The following is a 19,465-nucleotide window of genomic DNA, read 5'->3' as shown; positions in this document are numbered from 1 at the left end:
CCTTGAGCACTAAAGAAAAGAAGGTGCAGAGCCGACACATTGGTGAGTTGTGGTATAGGAGATTGGGTGACTTTCACCATGGCGTTTGAAGATCATGCAAAAAATTTCTACCGACCTTCCCAAGGGTACACTAGATCAAGTAGACACATGCAAAGGTTGTACATTGGGAAAGTATACCAAAGCTTCCTTTCATGACAAAGAGAGTCGAGCACAAGTGATCCTAAATCAAGTTCACTCAGATCTGTGCGGACCGTTCTCGATATCATCCACAGCCAAGCACAGGTATTATGTGATATTTGTTGATGATTTTTCTCATAAGTTTTGGATCTACTTCATGCAAAAGAAATATCATATTTTTGCTAAGTTTTGTGAATTTAAAGAACTTGTCGAGAAAGATATTGGTAGGAAATTTAATGCTCTTAGGAGTGATAATGGTGGAGAGTTTGTGTCGAATGAGTTCAAAAAATTTTGTGCATCAGAAGGCATTAACGTGAGTTGATAGCACCTCCTAACCCACATCAAAATGGGGTGGATGAAAGGAAGAACATGAGTATTGTGGGAGTAGAACAGGTGATGTTACATGACCAAGGCCTACAATTACACTTGTGGGATGAAGCATGCAACACAACTCTTTATTTACAAAAGAGAAGCCCTCATCGAATTCTCAGGATGAGTACACCGGAAGAGGATTTTTCTGGGAAGAAACCAGGTGTAGCACACTTCAAGATTTTTGGTTTATCCGTCTACTTCCATGTAACCAAATATGCAAAAAGAAGCTTGAGCTAACAACAAAGTTGGTTATAATTGGGGGGTACAATGATACACTTCACAACTATCAGGTGTTCCTGCCAACCAATAGGATGATAGTGGTTCTCAAAGATGTAAAATTCGATGAAGAGAAGGCCATGAGATGTTCCCTTGAGAGGGAGCTTCAGCTACATGTGGTTGATGAGATTTTAGCTCCAAAGGAGGAACCTTAGGATGATGTGGAGAAAACACATGCAGAGGAGCGGGGAGTGGAGACACCCACTCCCACAAAGTCTTCCAGATATGGGAGAAAGCGCACCAAAGAGGCTAACAGGTTGTTGCGTGATGCTAGAGAGAATGTGGTAGCACCCACATCATAGCATTGGCAAAGGAAGTCGCCGAAGAGGTACAATGGCTACATGGCTCTGATGAGATGATGTGTAGAGATTGAGCCATTATCTTTGGAGGAAGCAGTGTAGTAACTAGTTTGGGTTGATGTAATGGTTGAGAAGTATGAATCCATTGTTAGGAATAGTGTTTGGGATGTGTTCCCAAGACCGATAGACAAGTTAGTGGTTAGTTCAAGATGGCTTTACAAAGTAAAGAAAGCAACATATGGTAGTGTGGAGAAACACAAGGTGAGGTTTGTGGACAGAGGGTTTTCTCAAGTGTTGGGATTTATTACGATGAGACTTTTTCTCCTGTAGCAAGGTACTCATCAATCAGATCCATTCTATCACTATCAGCACAGATGGGATGGAATATACATCATATGGATGTAAAGACAACATTCCTCAACAACATGGTTGAGGAAGAGGTTTATATTGAGCATCCTGAAGTATTTGAGACCTTCAACAAAGAGTCACATGTGTGTAGACTCAAGCGAGCATTGTATGGATTCAAACAAGCACCCTGTGCTTGGTACACTGGGATTGATAGTTATTTCACCAGGTTGGGCTTCACCAAAAGTGAAGCAGATGCGAACCTTTACCATATTGTGGTTAAAGGTACATTGTTGATTGTTGTTTTATATGTTGATGATTTGATTTTGACATGTGATAATAAGCTCATCAAGTCTTGCAAAGAGGATCATGCAAGAGAGTTCAAAATGAAGGATTTGGGGCTCATGCACTACTTTCTAGGGATATAAGTATGGAAAGGAGATGAGGAACTATTTGTCTCTCAGGAAAGTATGCCAACAATATACTCAAGAAGTTCCACATGGAGAGCATTAAACCCATGGAGACTCCTCTAGCTAGTAACTGGAGGAAGGAGGATGCTACTTTCGTTGAAGTAGTGGAGGCTACTATTTATAAGTAGCTTGTGGGTTCACTCATGTATTTCGTGAACAGACAACCAAACATGTGTTATGTAGTTAACTAGCTTAGTCAAGTAATGGTTAAGCTGACTTAGATGTATTGGAAGGAAGCCAAACATGTGTTGAGATACCTTAGAGGCAGTAATCAGTATTGTCTTTGGTATAGACAGACAGAGGGAGTGAAGCTTCAAGGTTTCACCAATGCAGATTGGGTAGGGAGTCCATCCAACGGGAAGAGCACATCAGGTGGGATCTTCGGTATTGGATTAGCAATTATTTCTTGGTATAGTAGGAAACAAAGATCAATTGCACTCAGTTCAACAGAGGAAGAGTACATGGCTGCTAGTCAAGCATCTTTTGAGGTTATCTAGATGAGGAAGATTCTTGTTGGTTTCTTTGGTCAATAGATGGATCCAAACGTGCTTTACTGTGAAAATAAGAGTTCTATCAAACTCTCCAAGAATCAAGTTTTTCATGATCAGTCCAAGCATATTGATATTTGGTATCATCATCTTCAAGATTGGGTGCAGAGGAGAATTATGTTGTTGGAGTACATTCCCACAAAGGAGCAAGATGTAAATATTTTGAAAAACACTTTGTCAAGAAGCAAATTCGAGTTTCATAGAGGCAGGATCTAGGTAGTAGATACTCCCTTTATTGTTGAGAGGGAGTGTTAAAAATAGAAACAAGAAATCCTAATTTAATTTTTTCCTTGAATTAAATTAGGAAATAAATCGAAATCATATTGTGATGGCAACTTGTAACATTTAAATAAGTTATTTTGACTCAGCTTGATAGGAAATCCGAGTTAGAAGTCTATCTAGATTCATGTACAGTGATCCCCAAATTTTAGGGGCCTGTTGTGGCCAGAACCACCACCCTATCAATTCTTGTTGCTTCCAAAACTTGTTTCTATTGGAGATATAACATTGGATTAGCTCTCATTTGGCTTTTGAATCACTCGAATCAGACCAAAAACAAAGGAGTTATTGTTGTTCGCTCCAGGGAACAACTACTGTTCCCTAAAGGGAACATCACCTTTTTGGAGCGTTTTTTGTTGTTCCCTCCAGGGAACATATGATTTTACCTCAAGGGAATAACACTTTTAGAGTTTGTTGTGGCCACAACCACCACCCTATTAAAACCTGCTCTGGGGGAAATTTGAATGGGTCCCTTGAGAAGTTTGATATTTCGTCTCTTTGAATGATAATTGTAGTTGCCTGATGGAATAATGTCCTCAAAGTTGAACGGTTCAATGGTTTATTAATTATGGTTTCAATCCACTTGTGATCATTAGTCCCCAAAAAATCATTTCACCTTCTTGAGATTTAGAGCTGGAAGGACTCATATAACCCCCAGTTGTAGAGTCTATCTCTTTATGAAGGTAAGGTTTTTTTTAGGTGTTTCTGTCATATCTCTCATAATCATAGCTAATGCTAATCATTCATGTAGGCAAGGACCAAGAGAAGAAAAGCGAGGTCGGCAAGCTGATGCATAAGCATCATGAAGGGCTGCAACAAAAGATGCAAAGGGATTAGTAACACTGCCTTTGAATGATCATCGCAGGAACAACATGCCTAGTCCACATGATACCTCTACCAGTTGGATTTTTGTCACCATGTGTCATGGCTTTGGGATGCTCGGAAATTTTGAGAAGACAGGAAGTAGAACAGATGTTAGTATAAGTGTTCTTGCGTTGCTTCGGGGACTCTAGAAGACACCTCTACACCACCGATGTCGATATTGCAAATACATACTCCGCAAGAAAGGGATATGGAACCACCACAACACATAATGGAGGCATGCTCTGTGTTAACTGGAGGTACTTTTGACAGCGCAGATCCATCAAGCTATTGTTACCTCTAGATACACCTTAAATCATGCCATATGCTCGATGACGACAATGTCTTCATTTTCTGTCAGGAAATAATAGGGAATACCATTCAGTCGATACAGGTGTGAAGAGATGGCTTGTAGTCATTCTTCTTTCCATCGACATCCATTCATTTCCTCTAGGAAATAAAATGCTCCAACAAATGTGGCCTCGATGTGTCTGTGGTTTCATTGACCATTATATGTTTGTATATTTTAATCTGTATATTGAAAAGAACAGGAAGGGGGAAAGTCAGGGAGACGAAGGGTCAGCATTCCTGCAACATAAGTATTACCTCTGGATATGGGTGAAGGACTTTTTTTTTGGAAGAATAGGGGTTGATTTTATTATGCTAATAAAGAAGACTGTTTCGGTCAAGAAGAAACCTTTTTTCAGATTCATTTTCCTTTTTCTTTTATGTTTGGAATCAGGGTGTTGTGACTGGCATGAGGATATATATGTTTTTCTTTTGTGCACAGTGATAATAGATAGCTTATGACTAGTCTTGGTTATTTGAATATAATTCATTATCATGGCTAACTCATGAGCAGTCTCCAATTCGAAGATATATTAAAAATCACTTGCAAGTTTTATTTGTAGAAATAGCAATGTGTATTCTTGTATGAATAATTGGATTACAATTAATCTTAAATATAGCCTTGTTCATCAGTGAACTTAGTAATTGATTCATTTGGACTTGGAATATATATATCATGTTTAATTTCTTTTATTATGTTCCTGCAGGATACATTAGAATAGTAAGGACTAGCATAAGTAGGTAGAATCAATGTAGATAGGACTTGATACATATAGGTTAGTTGTTTCTTTCGTTGATTTAATATAAGTCTTCCTCCAAGGAGCAATCTTTCAACACCTATAACAGTTTACGGGATCCTTTGAAACCCATTGTAACTAGCCATTCCAAATGAAAGCAGATCTAATCAGGGTCTATGATCAGGTTGGTTCCCCTTTGCTGGCATAGCGAAAATTCGCCATGTCAAAAAATTTGGTGCTAGAAGGAGGGCCTAACCTCTGTTCATAGCTTTCTAGGTTTTCATCTATAAATGTTGTGCATGGATTCGGAAAGATTAATGTATGGATAGTAAAGGTCGAAAAGATCCTTCCACCCATTTGTACGAGACTCATTTTGAAGAAATAGATGTCACTCTAAGTCCCGTGTTTGGGTCACCCAAGGAAGAAAGACTGTGGGAGTATCCTATCACTCAGGAACAACCAGTCAGAGTACTTACTCGTTCTTACGCTCATTCCCTATCTCAGCTCCCCATCTTTCATTCTTTACCTCTGACAACTAAAACAAAGCCAAGGGTCTGTCCCATAAACGAAGAGACATCTGTTGCCCCTTCTCTTGAAGATATTGTGCTAGATTCCTTGCAAAGTATCGACACTCCTTGGAAAGAAATTCCTGAGGATCCCCTCCCTAAAGGTAATTCCTAGATTGATTTGGGAAATCCTAACAAAGAACACCAAGAGGAGACCCTCAACCAAAACTTCCCAAATCATACAATGGCTAATGTTCCTCCTCTAGGCGGGAATTAGCCTCCATCGCTCCTCCAGGTGGGAATCAACCTACACCCCCTCCGAGAGGAATCCCTCCCTGGCTTGCATAAGATGCTGTAGTAGTACCTGGGCAGTAGCATGCCTTATCTAAGAATGTAGAAAGAGTAATACCCAAATTCGACCCTGAGCGGGGAGACACAACTGATAACCATATTCACTCTTTCTTCCTAGCCATGCGCATGTTGGGGGTAGCAGATGAAGATGCGGTATGTTGCTTGTTCCCTTTTACTCTGATTGGTATGGCTTCCACATGGTGCTTTAGCTTGAGAATATGATCTATCACCTCATGGGGTGCCTTTTAGCAGGCCTTCTTAGACAAGTTTAGCGATGACAAAACACCTGCGGCCTTAGTTTTAGAACTATACCATTTAAAAATGGAAACCAGAGAAAAGGTCAAGGAATTTAACACCCGATCCAACGCTTTGTTCAACAAAATCTCAGCTAATGCCAGACCTACTGATGAGGTGCTCCCTGTCCCTACCACAATGTGGGTCAAAAGGAGTAATGCACAAACCTTACAGGGTGCTATCGATGAAGCAGTAAAAGTCAAGAATGAAATGATTAGTCTCACAACATGTCATCATACGACTGAAGGAAAGAAAGCCTCTCAGTCATCCAAGAAGAATAATAGGAATGATAACAAAGTGGCTGAGATCAAAGAAAAGGACACCACAGATGTGGAAGGTTTGCATTGGATCATTAAGAAATTGACGAACACAGTCATCGATATGAAAAGGAATTCTAGAGAGAGTACAAATGGGAATGGAGGAGATTATAACAATAGAAAGTCCTTCAAACCTTTCTATCGTAAGAAGATAGAAGGTGGTCATTGTCAAATTGCATTGTCTGCTTCACCGAGTGAAGGGAATTTAAATATGGAAGAGCTGGCTCTTATCGGATCGCTTCTTACCAAAGAAGAACCTATAGTAGAGCTGGAGACAGAACAAGAAGATGAGGAAGAGTACCAAGTAGAAGAGCCCTTGGATGAGGCATCTCAAGTCAATGTACTATGGGATTTCTATACAAATGGGAATGATGATGAAAAAGAAGATACTACAACAGAAATCCACACTAATGAAATTCACACATGAAGTAAAGGACCACTTGCGGGTGTGATGAAGCGTGTAGACCAGGCAAAGAAATATGTTTTCCCTTCGAAGGCATCCGTTCCCAAGTTTCTTGTTGAGAAGAATAAACCTAGTGGTGATTCCAAGAGAATTCCAGTCGCGAATTATCCAAAGAAAGATAATGCACCTCCAAATGCAACTAAGGCGACTCAAAAGGGTAAACTCCCACCTAAGAACGGAAAAAATGGTATGTTTACTCTGCCCTACCCTATTTATAACATTGATTACAATATTGTATATGATCTTAATAAATCTCGAGATAATATCACGTACTTTCATTTGTTGAAGTTAGTGCAGCCGAGAGATTGTCTTTTGAAAGCTAAGAATGAATGGAATTGAAAATCTCCCACCAATCCAAGTAGTCAAACCAAGAATTCGGCATCTAGACCTATTAGAACCCCTAGTACAGCCAAAACTCCATTAGCCATGGAAGCCACTTTGTCAAAATGATTCGAACACCCCATGATGTCAGTGCAACCATGATAGGAAGGAAATCAAAATCCATGACTCCACCTTTCCTTATCACATTTGAAATCTTCCACATGAACGTACACAATTTCCTGGTAGATTCCAGTGCCTCATCCACTGTTATGCCTTACGTTGTTGCTAAAAGACTTCATGCAATGCCTGAAAAAATTGGAACTCGAATCATGCAACTGGAGAGAACAAATGTAAAAGTAATTGGAGAATTGAAATATGTGTTGATTTGGATGACTACCAAACCATAGTACACGTAATTCATTGACATAGTGGTAGTCGACATACCTGAGGCATATGGAATGCTTCTTAGTAGGGACTGGTCAACAAATTTGAATGGATATTTCTCAACTAATTGGTCCCATCTCTTGTTGCCTCAGAAAGGAAAAGGTGATATGCTGAGAGTTGATCAAGAAAGATACATGAAGTATGTAGTGACATAACTAAATGACCCCAATGTATCTGTAATGTTTACCAACTCTATCCTTGGGAATTATAGTTTCAAAATTTGTGCCATGGAAACCTATTTTGGAGAATTCCATGAAGAGACAGTTGAAGAAACTGCAATGAACACACAGTTAGAAGCTCTCCCCTATAGTCGAACTAATGAACTATCCTGTATTAAAGTAGATGATAGGACTAATTTTGTAGAAAGCAGTTCAATTGATGTAACATTAGATTCTATATTTTGGACACTCTACTTTAATGGCTCTAACTGCATAGAGGTCACAGGAGCTGGGAGAATTCTGATTGACCCACAAGGGAACGAACATTTGATGGCCAGCTGATTGGAGTTTGCGTGCACCAACAACACCGCAGAGTATAAAGGCTTGCTACAAGGCCTGAAGAAAGCCATTGATATGAAGGTGAAAAATCTTAAAGTTTTTGGTGACTCACAGATAATTGTCGACTAGGTAAGGAAAAGGATACATTTCAATTCGCCACACCTGGTAAGAAACCAACATGAGGTACAGAGCTTAATTAACAGTTTTTATTCTTTTAATATCACATACATACCTCGAGGGAAAAACCAAGATGCCAATCTGATGGCTAGTATGGCTTCAAAAATTTTGCCTGACCTTATATTAAACAAGAACAAATATTATGTTGAATTTATTTTTAGACCATCCGTACATGATAACATCTAAAATTGGCAGGTATTTGAAGGTGACGAGCAAATCCTTGAGTTCCTGCATTGCGAGAAGACATTCAAAAATGTATTCATTGATAAAAAAGTGCATGACAGACTTATGAATGAGAGTGAAGATGAGGAAAGAGATCAATCCAATATAATTCCCAAGTTAGTTGTCAATATTGAGAACTTTTATGACCTACATGATAAATTTAAAAAGCCGACTAACTGCAAAACGCATAGCTCATCCATGAAGTATGATTTGGTCAACCTTGGAACTAAAAAAGACCCAAGAAAATGTCAATTTCGGCTTAGGATGCTCCCCACAAGAAAAGGCTGCGTTTGTTAAGCTGTTTAAAGAGTATAAGGATGTCTTTGCATGGACATATGGCGACTTAAAATCCTTCTATACTGGCATCATGTAGCATGTAATTCCTTTGGAAAAGGATTTCAAGCCATACCAACAAAAGCTTCGTAAGATGTATCCAAGCTTGGAACCATTGGTGAAGAAAGAATTAAACAAAATCCTGGATGCTAAAATCATTTTTCTAGTCAGGCACACCCACTGGGTAGCCAATCTTGTGCCAGTAAGAAAAAAAAATGGAGAGATCAGATTATGTATTGATTTTAGAAACCTGAACAGAGCATCGCAGACAGATAACTATCCTGTCCCGTCTATGGAACACATTCTTCAATGTGTTTCTAGGTCTGAAATGTTGTCCCTATTGGATGGGTTTTTGGGATATAATCAAGTGTTGGTGTCGAATGGAGATCAACTTAAGACAACCTTCAACACTAAATGGGGCTCCTACACATATCGTAAAATGTTGTTTGGACTTATTAATGCAGACACCACATTTCAGAGAGCTATGGACATACCTTTATGAGGATTGATTAATAGATCAGTAGTGGTTTACATGGATGAAATTACTGTGTATTCTTATCGCAAAAGGAATCATATTTATCACCTGAAATAGATTTTCGAAAGATTCCAAAGGTAGGGAACATCGTTGAATCCCAAGAATAGAATTTTCATAGTTATAGAAGGGAAGCTACTAGGTCATATCCTCTCCAAGGAAGGAATTATTATCGATCCTGAAAGGATAGAGACCATCAGGAGAATACAACCTCCTACAAATAAAAGGGAAATGTAATCTTTTTTCAGGAAGATTAATTTCATTAGGAAATTCGTTTCAGGCTTCGCGGAAATAATGTGTCCCATTCAGCTAATGATGAAGAAAGACACCGTGTATAGGTGGAGCGATGAAGCTAAGAGATCGTTTCATCGAATTAAGGAGGCCATCGTAGAAGCTCCTATGTTTTTTAGCCCCAATTTTGATAGGGAATTCCTCCTGTACACTTTCGCTTCTGATGTTTCATATGCTGCAATCCTCACCCAAAAAAGTGATAACAACAACGAAGTCCCCATTTCATATATGAGCTCTAATCTTCAAGGGGAAGAACTGAATTACCCTGACGTGGAGAAACAAGGTGTTACAGTTTTTAAAGCTGTGAAACATTTCCACCCTTATTTACTGAAGGCCAGGACCAAGGTGATCGTTCCCCACACTGTAGTAAGGACCCTCTTCATGCAGAGCAAGATGGGAGAATGGAGAGGGAATTGGATAATGGCTCTTCAGGAATACGACCTTGAGATTAAGCCGACAAACATAGTTTGGGGGTAGGGGTTATGTAAGCTTGCAGTAGAAGCCTTGGCAGGTAAAGAAGGGACGTCAGAGGAACCAAAAACTCAGTTCTTGTGGAATGGTCAAGTACCATTCAGGGAAGAGCTCAGATGGGACAATGAAATGTTAATATATGAGTGTGAAATATTGGAAGTCCCATTGGACTATAGTTCATGGTATTATGACAAACACTTCTATCTAACACGGGGGTCATGTCCTGAGCACATGGACGCATCACAAAGAAGAACACTCAGATTAAAACCTAATCAGTATCACTTGGCCAATGACACATTATATAGGAAAAATTATGATGGAGTTTGGTTGAGGTGTTTGGAAAAGGATGGCACTGAACATGTCTTGAAATAAATGCACGATGACCTGGTAGGTGGTCATTATGGCGGAGAGACCACTGCTCACGAAATATTAAGAGCTGGGTACTATTGGCCTACAGTGTTCAGAGACTTGCATGCCTATGCTCGAAAGTGCAAGGTGTGTCAAACTACCCTAGGGTGAGAAAGAAAGCTAGCCGTTCCCCTCAGGCCCATTATGATTTATCACTTGTTCCAACAATGGGGCCAAGATGTCATAGGTGAGATTGCTCTGAACTCTTCACAGCAGCATAAGTATATACTCATGGCAACTGACTACTTCACTAGCTTGACCGAAGCCATCCTGCTTCAGAAGGTTAACGAAGACGAGGTAATATCTTTTATTGAGAAATTTATTGTCAACAGGTTTGGTATTCCTGACGCTCTCATATTTGATAATGCTTCTTACTTTTCATCACTAAAATTGACTAAATTTTCTATTGATAAATCAATTCGCATTAAGTATGCAACAAACTATTACCCCCAAGGAAATGGAGTTGCAGAGTCCTCAAATAAAAGTGTCATCCACATAATCCGTAAATCTATCATTGACAACGAGAGGAATTGGCACAACGCTCTAACAAACGCCCTTTGGGTCGATAGAGTCACCCCAAAGGTAGCATTAGGGAATTCCCCATGCTTCTTCGTCTATGGATAGGAAGCAATTTTACCTCCCAATGTTACCCTTCCCTCGTTACAACTCTCCCAAGCCTCGAGAGGGACCCCTTCAGCCTTACTTCAAAAAATAATCAACTGACTAGTGAGGTTTGAGGAATTGAGAGAAAATTCTAGAACTAAGTTCAGGAATCACCAAATGATTGTGAAGAGATGGTTTGAATGCCATTAGGCGGGAAATAAATATTATCAAGTTGGAGAGCTAGTCTTGAAATGGGACAAGTTGAGTGAGCTGAAGGGTAAGCATGCAAAATTCCAACATTTATGGTTGGGCCCGTTGCAGGTTGAGGAAAAATTTGGTCAGGGAACTTACAGATTAAAAACTTTACAGGGAGAAACAAAAAAACTCCCTGTTAATGGCCAGCATCTTAAGAAATATTTCCAGTAACCACCACATGGTGGTTACCTCCTGAGTAGGTTAGGATTTATTTTATTTTTCTATTAGCTTAGTTATGTTTTTCATTTTTTTTCTCCTCTTTGTTTTTATGCGAAGTTTATCTTCCTCTTGTTTTGAGCTTCAGTCCTTTTCAGTCAATTGACTTCAGTCTTTCAGTCTCATTTTCACCTTTTATAACTCTCTTCTGATTGCCCTCATTCGCTACCTTTAGCCTTTCGCTTCCCTCATTAACCTGTTGGTGAGTCTGCAAATCGTAAATTCATTATTACCTTGCAAATCAAGTGAACCTATGATGAGCCTATGAGAACTGGAAAATTAGCTGTAAAATTTGAATTGAGGCCACACATTGGCATCTTCTGAGAACTAGGTAGGCTCTGTTGATAATCTGGATACCTGAAGCATGTAGGGACATCTTTATAAAACGAAAAAATGTGTAACCATGGTTGGACTGGCATGGCAGAATGTTTCATTTTTAAAAAAAAATCCCACCTAGACCTAGCCTATACTTGCCTATGAGATTTGTAGTCATTCTCCATTGGTTCCAACCACCACACTAAATTTCCAATATTTTTCATCTACAGGTAAGCCTCCTTTCATGGGCTAATCTCGCTGTCGTATATCCTGTGGAAAATTTAATTTTGCTGTAGTCCTTGTGCCCGAAACTGGAAGGCCAGGTTGTTTGGGAAGCTGGTCAGAGTAGGGATTGTTTGTTAGGTCCCTATAATAATAGTGATGCCCCCATTAATATTGTAATTGTATCCCTTATTAATATTTTTGCGCCCCTGTCGTCCCCATATTGTTATTATTGTGCCCCATAGAATCCCTCTATTGTTATTTTTGTGCCTTTATATTATTATTGTTAGGTCAGCTTGGTTATGTTGTGACCCCTTAGACTCCTATATATAGAAAGGAGGTTTTGTCATTTGAATCATCCAAGAATTGTTCATTTATGTAATGTAAAGGAGGTTTCCCCCTCGAAGAGGCTGAATTCTAAGGCTTTGATCTATCTTTTCTATCATTTTGTGAGCTGGTTTCATAACATTTGGTATCAAAGCTTTGGATTCTAGGGTTTTGCTGCTCCAAATAGGTCACCATGGTATTTTCGGTATAAATTTTTTCTATGATGTTTCAGAATAAAAAAAAACCACATTTGAGACGAAATTGCCCTAAACCTCTGGTTCGAATTTCAGAGCTGTTCGCACTATATTTGTGGAGATATGATCTGAGGAAGCTGGTCTTTCTGTAGACTCTTGAATTACATTCCAAACAGGTGACCTAGGAAAAATCGTCATAGATTTCTCTCTGAGCATCGGATTGAAATTTTGTAAGAAGTTACAAAATGAGGACGGATTGTAGTTTCTTGTATATATTTTTCAGAGCCAAAGGTCGAAACAGTGACACGTGGCACTTCATACAAGTTCGCTCTTTAGGAAAGGTCTATAATCAGGTCATCTTGGGAGATTGTGCATAACTCTTCCTTGGAGAATCCAATTTGGATTAGACTGGTGGAATTGGAAAGAGGACGCAGAGGGCTACTACAGGTCACCATTTCAGAACTAGATGATCTGCAATTACAGAGATACATCAGACTCAATATCAAGCTCCTTCAAAGTGAAAAAAGGTGTGTAGTTTTTTATTATTATTTTTGCATAAGATTGGTTTGAAAAATTAGTTTGAAGGAATTCAAAGGGCATAGTAAAGCATTATTATCGGTAATTGATGCCCCAAGGAAAGAAAATGAAAATGCCTAGTAAGCAACCTGAAAGATCTAGCATGACTCATGAAGAAGAGGAAGAAATGCAACATGATATATCAAAATTACAAGACCAAGTGCAACAAGTGTCACTTGCACAAAAAGTAACAGAATCTAAGATGGATGGTTTAAAGAAAGATGTAGAAGCTAAGATGGATGGTTTAAAGAAAGGTGTAGAAGCATAGATGTATTGTTTAAAGAAAGGTGTAGAAGCTAAGATGGATGGCATGGAAGCTAAGATAAATGGCATGGATGCTAAAATAGATGGCATGGATGATAAGATGGAAGAATTGAAGATAAATATGAATAAGTTGCTACAAGAAATGGTTAATAATGGTGAAAGGCTAGTAAAGGAAACTTATGATGAAAACAAAAGAAATGTTAATCATGATTCCTATAAACTATAATGTTGGATCGAAGACCCACCATATTCCAAAAATCGATATGAGAAAGTTTGATGGCAAGCATCCCACAATATGGATATTACAGATGGAGAAATTTTTTGATCTCAATAATGTGCAAAACACACAAAAGGTACATATTGCAGCTTTATATTTGGAACCAAATCAGTTTGTATTGTATCAATGGCTTTGCTCTTGTAAACAAATTATCACTTGGGCAATTTTTACGGAAGAATTGACAGCACATTATGAGGATACAAAAAGCAACACTTTTTTAGCCAATTGACAAGTCTCAAAGAAAAGGGTTAAATAATGGAGCACATTGAGGAGTTCCAAAAATTGAACATAAGGGTAAAAAATATTCCAGAGGATCATATGATTGATGTGTTCATAGGGACTTTAAAGGATAATATCCAACATGATGTTCGCCTTTGGGAACCTAATTCATTAGAGAAGGCATTCAGGTTAGCAAGGAAAATGGAAAGAAAAATTATGGCAACCAGGAAGCATACCACTCACAACTATACAGATGGAAGTTTTGTTGCCCCTAGCCTTCCACAACCTATAAGCTTGGCACCACAACAATTGGAAGAAAAAAGAGAAAAAGGGCTTTGTTACAGTTGTGATAGCGAATACACTAAAGGTCATAAGTGTGCTGAGAAGAAATTATTCTACATAGATTGTGAAGAGGAAGAAGAAAAGGAGTAAGAAAGGTCAAAAGAAGAGGATATACTCCAAGAACAAAGCCTAGATAAAGAAGAAATGAATTTGACCATATCTTGTAATGCATTGGCTAGAATTACCACTCAAACCATCAAGATAGAAGGACAAATCAAGAAGAAAAAGGTAATAATTTTGATTGATTCAAGAAGTACCCACAATTTTATTCATTGTAAGATAACAAACTATATCTAGCACTAGAGTGTCAAGTGATGGTTGTAAATGGAGGAATGATAAATTTCTCTGGAAAGTGCCATAATATCAAGCTATCCATGGGAGAATATGTATTGAAAAGCCCAATGCTTTCCATTCCAGTGGGAGGTGTTGATGTTGTACTAGGAGTTCAATGGCTACAATCCTTGTGTACAATAGCATTTAACTTTCAATAATTTTTCATGAAATTTTATGCGGAAGGAAAGGAAGTTGAATTAAGGGGTATTGTAGGGAAACCGGGAAAGATAATAAGCTCCAAAGGTATGACAAAGTTTCTAAAAAAGGAACAACGAGGTGTAACTGCACAATGATGTTCGCTAGATGTTTCCACATTGAATTCATCTATTGCTCCAGATATCCAAAAAGTCTTGGACAAACATTCCAAGGTATTTGAGACTCCCAAAGGTCTCCCACCTATTTGTAATCATGATCATGATATTCATTTGATTCCAGGAAGTGTTCCTCCAAACATGAGGCCATACAGATATCCTTATGCCCAAAAGAGTAAAACTGAACGTATGGTTGCAGAAATGCTTGAGGCTGGTATAATTCAACCTAGCCAAAGTTCTTCCTCTGCTCTAGTAGTATTGGTGCACAAGAAGTATGGATCATGGCGCATGTGTCTGGATTATAGGGAGCTCAACAAGCTCGCTATTAAAGATAAGTTTCCAATTCCTATCATTGATGAATTATTAGATGAATTGCATGAATCAATTTACTTCGCCAAGTTAGATCATCATTCGGGATATCATCAAATCATAATGAAGACTCAAGACATTCCAAAAACAGCATTTAGAACTCATGAGGGTCACTATGAGTTTTTGTTCATGCCTTTTGGCCTTACCAATGCACCTTCTACATTTCAAGGTTTGATGAATTCCATTTTCAAACCCTTCCTTAGAAAATTTGTGTTAGTATTTTTTGATGATATACTAATCTACAACAAGTCTTGGAAGGGTCATGTTGAACATGTTGACAGGGTGCTACAACTATTGGAGGAGAAACAATTCTATGAAAAAAGATCCAAATGTTTCTTTGGAGTACAAGAGGTGGAATATCTAGGTCATATTGTATCTCATGAAGGAGTTAAGGTAGACCATGGAAAAATTAAAGCCATTAAGGAATGGGAAATCCCCACATCCATAAAGAATTTGTGAGGATTTCTCCGGTTGACAGGGTATTATTGCAAGTTTGTTAATAATTATGGGAAAATAGCAGCACCTCTAACAACATTGTTGAAGCAACAAAGGCCTTCTAAGATCTTAAAGAGGCAATGTGCCAAGCACCAGTCTTAGCTACACTAGACTTCACAAAAACCTTTATTGTGGAATGTGATGCTTCTAGAAATGGAATTGGTATTGTTTTAATGAAAGATGAAAGACCCATAGCTTTCAAAAGTCATCCAATCAAGATAAAGTATTTACACAAAGCTATTTATGAGAAGTAGAGGTTGGCAATACTACATGCACTTAAGAAATGGCGACCCTACTTAATGGGAAGACACTTCAAGGTAAAAATGCATCATGATAGCCTTAAATACTTTTTAGAACAAAGATTATCCTCTAAAGAACAACAAAAATGGGTCACAAAGATGTTGGGTTATGAATTTGAAATAATATACAAAAAGGGAAGCAAAATGTTGTGGCAGATGCACTCTCAAGAAAGGATGAGGATGTGGAAGCATTGTTGTGCACCATTTCTATTATCCAACCAGATTAGATAAACGAAGCAAGGGAGGAATGGAAGAATGATGAAGAAGTGTGGGAACGTATTCGAAAGTTACAACAATATTCTAGTACATCTGATACCTTTAGTTGGAAAAATGATTCGTTATCGTGCAAAGATCACTTATAGTAAGAATTCCCAACTCAAACAAAAGATTCTTTGAAGTTGCATGCTTCTCCCTTAGGAGGGCACTCAGGATTTTTAAAATCTTACCACAGGGTTAAGATGGAATTCTTTTGGGATGGCCTTAAATTGGATATTCAAAAGTTTGTGGTGGAATTTTTGCTATGCCAACAAAATAAAGATGAAACAATTAAGACAACAGGTTTATTACAACCTTTATCCATTCCAAGCCAACGTTGGGAGGAGGTTTCAATGGATTTTATCAAAGGTTTACCCAAGTCTGAGGGAAAGAGTGTCATCATGGTGGTAGTTGACAGACTTACCAAGTATGCACACTTTTGTGCATTATCACATCCATTTAAGGCCAATACAATTTCTACGACATTTATGGAAACAATTCAAAAGCTACATGGAAACCCAAAAATTATTGTAGCTAACAGAGATCCCTTTTTTACAGGAAAGTTTTGGACATAAATATATTCTTGTCTTTTCTTGTCTTGGTAGGACAACACTTTTTTGAAGGAGAGGGGCACGTTAGGTCCCTATAATACTAGTGATGCCCCCATTAATATTGTAGTTGTATCCCTTATTAATATTGTTGTGCCCCTATTGTCCCCATATTGTTATTACTGTGCCCCATAGAATCCCTCTATTGTTATTTTGTGCACTTATATTATTATTGTTAGGTCGGCTTGGTTATATTGTGACCCCTTTGACTCCTATATATAGAAAGGAGGTTTTGTCATTTGAATCATCCAAGAATTGTTCATTTATGCAATGTAAAGGAGGTTGCCCCCTCGAAGAGGCTGAATTCTAAGACGTTGATCTATCTTTTCTATCTTTTTGTGAGCTGGTTTCATAACACTATTGCTAGACTCAGAGTACTGGTTGACACAACAAGCCCAACCTTGCTGAAGCAGCTTAAAAATATGGCATGATCCATGACTGTGCCCCATTCGATCACACGAAAGTATATCACTAAAACTTCTTACATAAAGTGTGGATAAACATATCTACATATATTCATCAAGCTTGACGTGTGATAAACAGATGAGGTACACACCTAAACAGGTATTGACAAACTGGTGATGCCCCCTAAAGGATTTTGAAAGTAGAAAAAGGGTAAAGGAGGGTCAATAAATCCCATAATATGACCATTGGAGAATGCCTATAAGAACCCTATCAGTAAGTAGAAGTTATTTGTCTTTATCCCGCCTAAAGCACTTAATGCTCAAGTGGAACCCATGCCTATCCGTCTATATAGTTTGCATTTCGATTTTATCTTAACAACCCTGATGTTCTACAGATCAAAGTTTATTTGGTAACAGATATAACTAGTTCGCCCAGCATTTCGCCATTTTGTTGTGGCTACAACCACCACCCTATCAATTCTTGTTGTTTCCAAAACCTATTTCTATTGGAGATATAACTGTGAATTAGCTCTCATTTGGATTTTGAATCACTTGAATCAGACCAAAAACAAAGGATTTTTTGTTTTTCTCTCCAGGGAACATCACCTTTTTGGAGTGTTTTTTGTTGTTCCCTCCAGGGAACAACTGTTTTTCCCCCAAGGGAACAACAATTTTAGAGTTTGTTGTGGCCATAACCACCACCCTATTAAAACCTGCACTAGGGGCAAATTTGAATGGGTCCGTTGAGAAGTTTGATTTTTTGTCTCTCCGAATGATAGCCATAGTTGTCATATGGAATTATGCCTTCAAAGTTGAATGGTTCAATGGTTTATTAATTATGGTTGCAATTTGTTTTTGATCATTAGTCCCCAAAAAATCTTCACGCCCTCTTGAGATTTAGAGCTAGAAGGAATCATATAAACCCCAATTACAAAGTCTCTCTATATAAAAGTTTTTATGAAGGTAAGGTTTGTTTTAGGCGTTTCTGTCATATCTCTCATAATCATAGCTAATGTTGATCATTCATGTAGGCAAGGACCATGAGGAGAAAAGTGAGGTCGGAAAACTAATGCATAAGCATCATGAAGGGCTGCAACGAAAGATGCAAAGGGATCGGTAATGCAGCCTTTGAATGATAATCGCAAGAACAACATGCCTAATCCAAATGATACCTCTACTAGCTGGATTTTTGTCACCATGTGTCGTGGCTTTGGGATAGAATGGGATAGGATGCCCTGAAATTCTGAGAAGACATGAAATAGAATAGATTTTTGTATAAGGGTTCTTGTGTTGCTTTGGGGACTCTAGATGACACCTCTGCACCACCGATGTCAATATTGCAAAGACATACTCCGCAAGAAAGGGAAATGGAACCACCACAGTGCATAATGGAGGCATGCTTTGTGTTAAGTGGAGGTACTCCTGACAGTGCAGATCCATCAAGTTGGTGTTGCCTCCAGATACACCTTAAATCATGCCATATGTTTGATGATGAGCACAATGTCTTTATTTTCCTTCAGGAAACAATAGGGAATAACATTCAGTTGATATAGGTGTGAAGAGATGGCTTGGAGTCATTCTTCTTTCCATCGGCATCCATTCATTTCCTCCAGGAAATAAAATGCCCCTACAAATGTGGCCTCGACATGTCAGCGGTTTCATTGACCACTCTATGTTTGTATATTTTAATTTGTATATTGCAAAGAACAGTAAGGGGGAAGTCAAGGGAGATGGAGGGTCAGATTTCCTGCGGCATAAGTATTACCTCTGGATATGGGTGAAGGAATTTTTTAGTAGAAGAGGGGTCAATTTTATTATGCTAATAAAGAAGACTATTTCGGTCAAGAAGAAGCCTTTTTTATATTCATTTTCATTTTTCTTTTATGTTTGGAATCAGGGTGTTGTGACTAGCATGAGGATATATATGTTTTTTTTTTGTGCACAGTGATAACAGACATCTTATGACTAGTCTTGGTTACTTGAATATAATTTTTTATCATCGTTAACTCATGAGAGGTCTCTGATTTGAAGCTATATTAAACATGAGTTGCAAGTTTTATTTGTAGAAACAAGAATGTGTATTCTTGTATGAATAATTAGATTGCAATTAAGCTTAAATACAACCTTATTCATCAGTGAACTTAGTAACTGATTCATTTGGACTTGGAATCTATATATGATGTTTAAACTCTTTTATTATGTTCCTACAGGATATATTAGAATAGTTAGGACTAGCATAAGT

This window comes from Pinus tabuliformis, chromosome 3_1 (assembly GCF_031772625.1).
Source record: "Pinus tabuliformis cultivar Carrire ecotype Pingquan chromosome 3_1, CPIR1, whole genome shotgun sequence".
NCBI classification, from domain to species: domain Eukaryota; kingdom Viridiplantae; phylum Streptophyta; class Pinopsida; order Pinales; family Pinaceae; genus Pinus; species Pinus tabuliformis.
The sequence above is the reverse complement of the archived record's forward strand: the minus strand, read 5'-3'. Positions refer to the sequence as shown.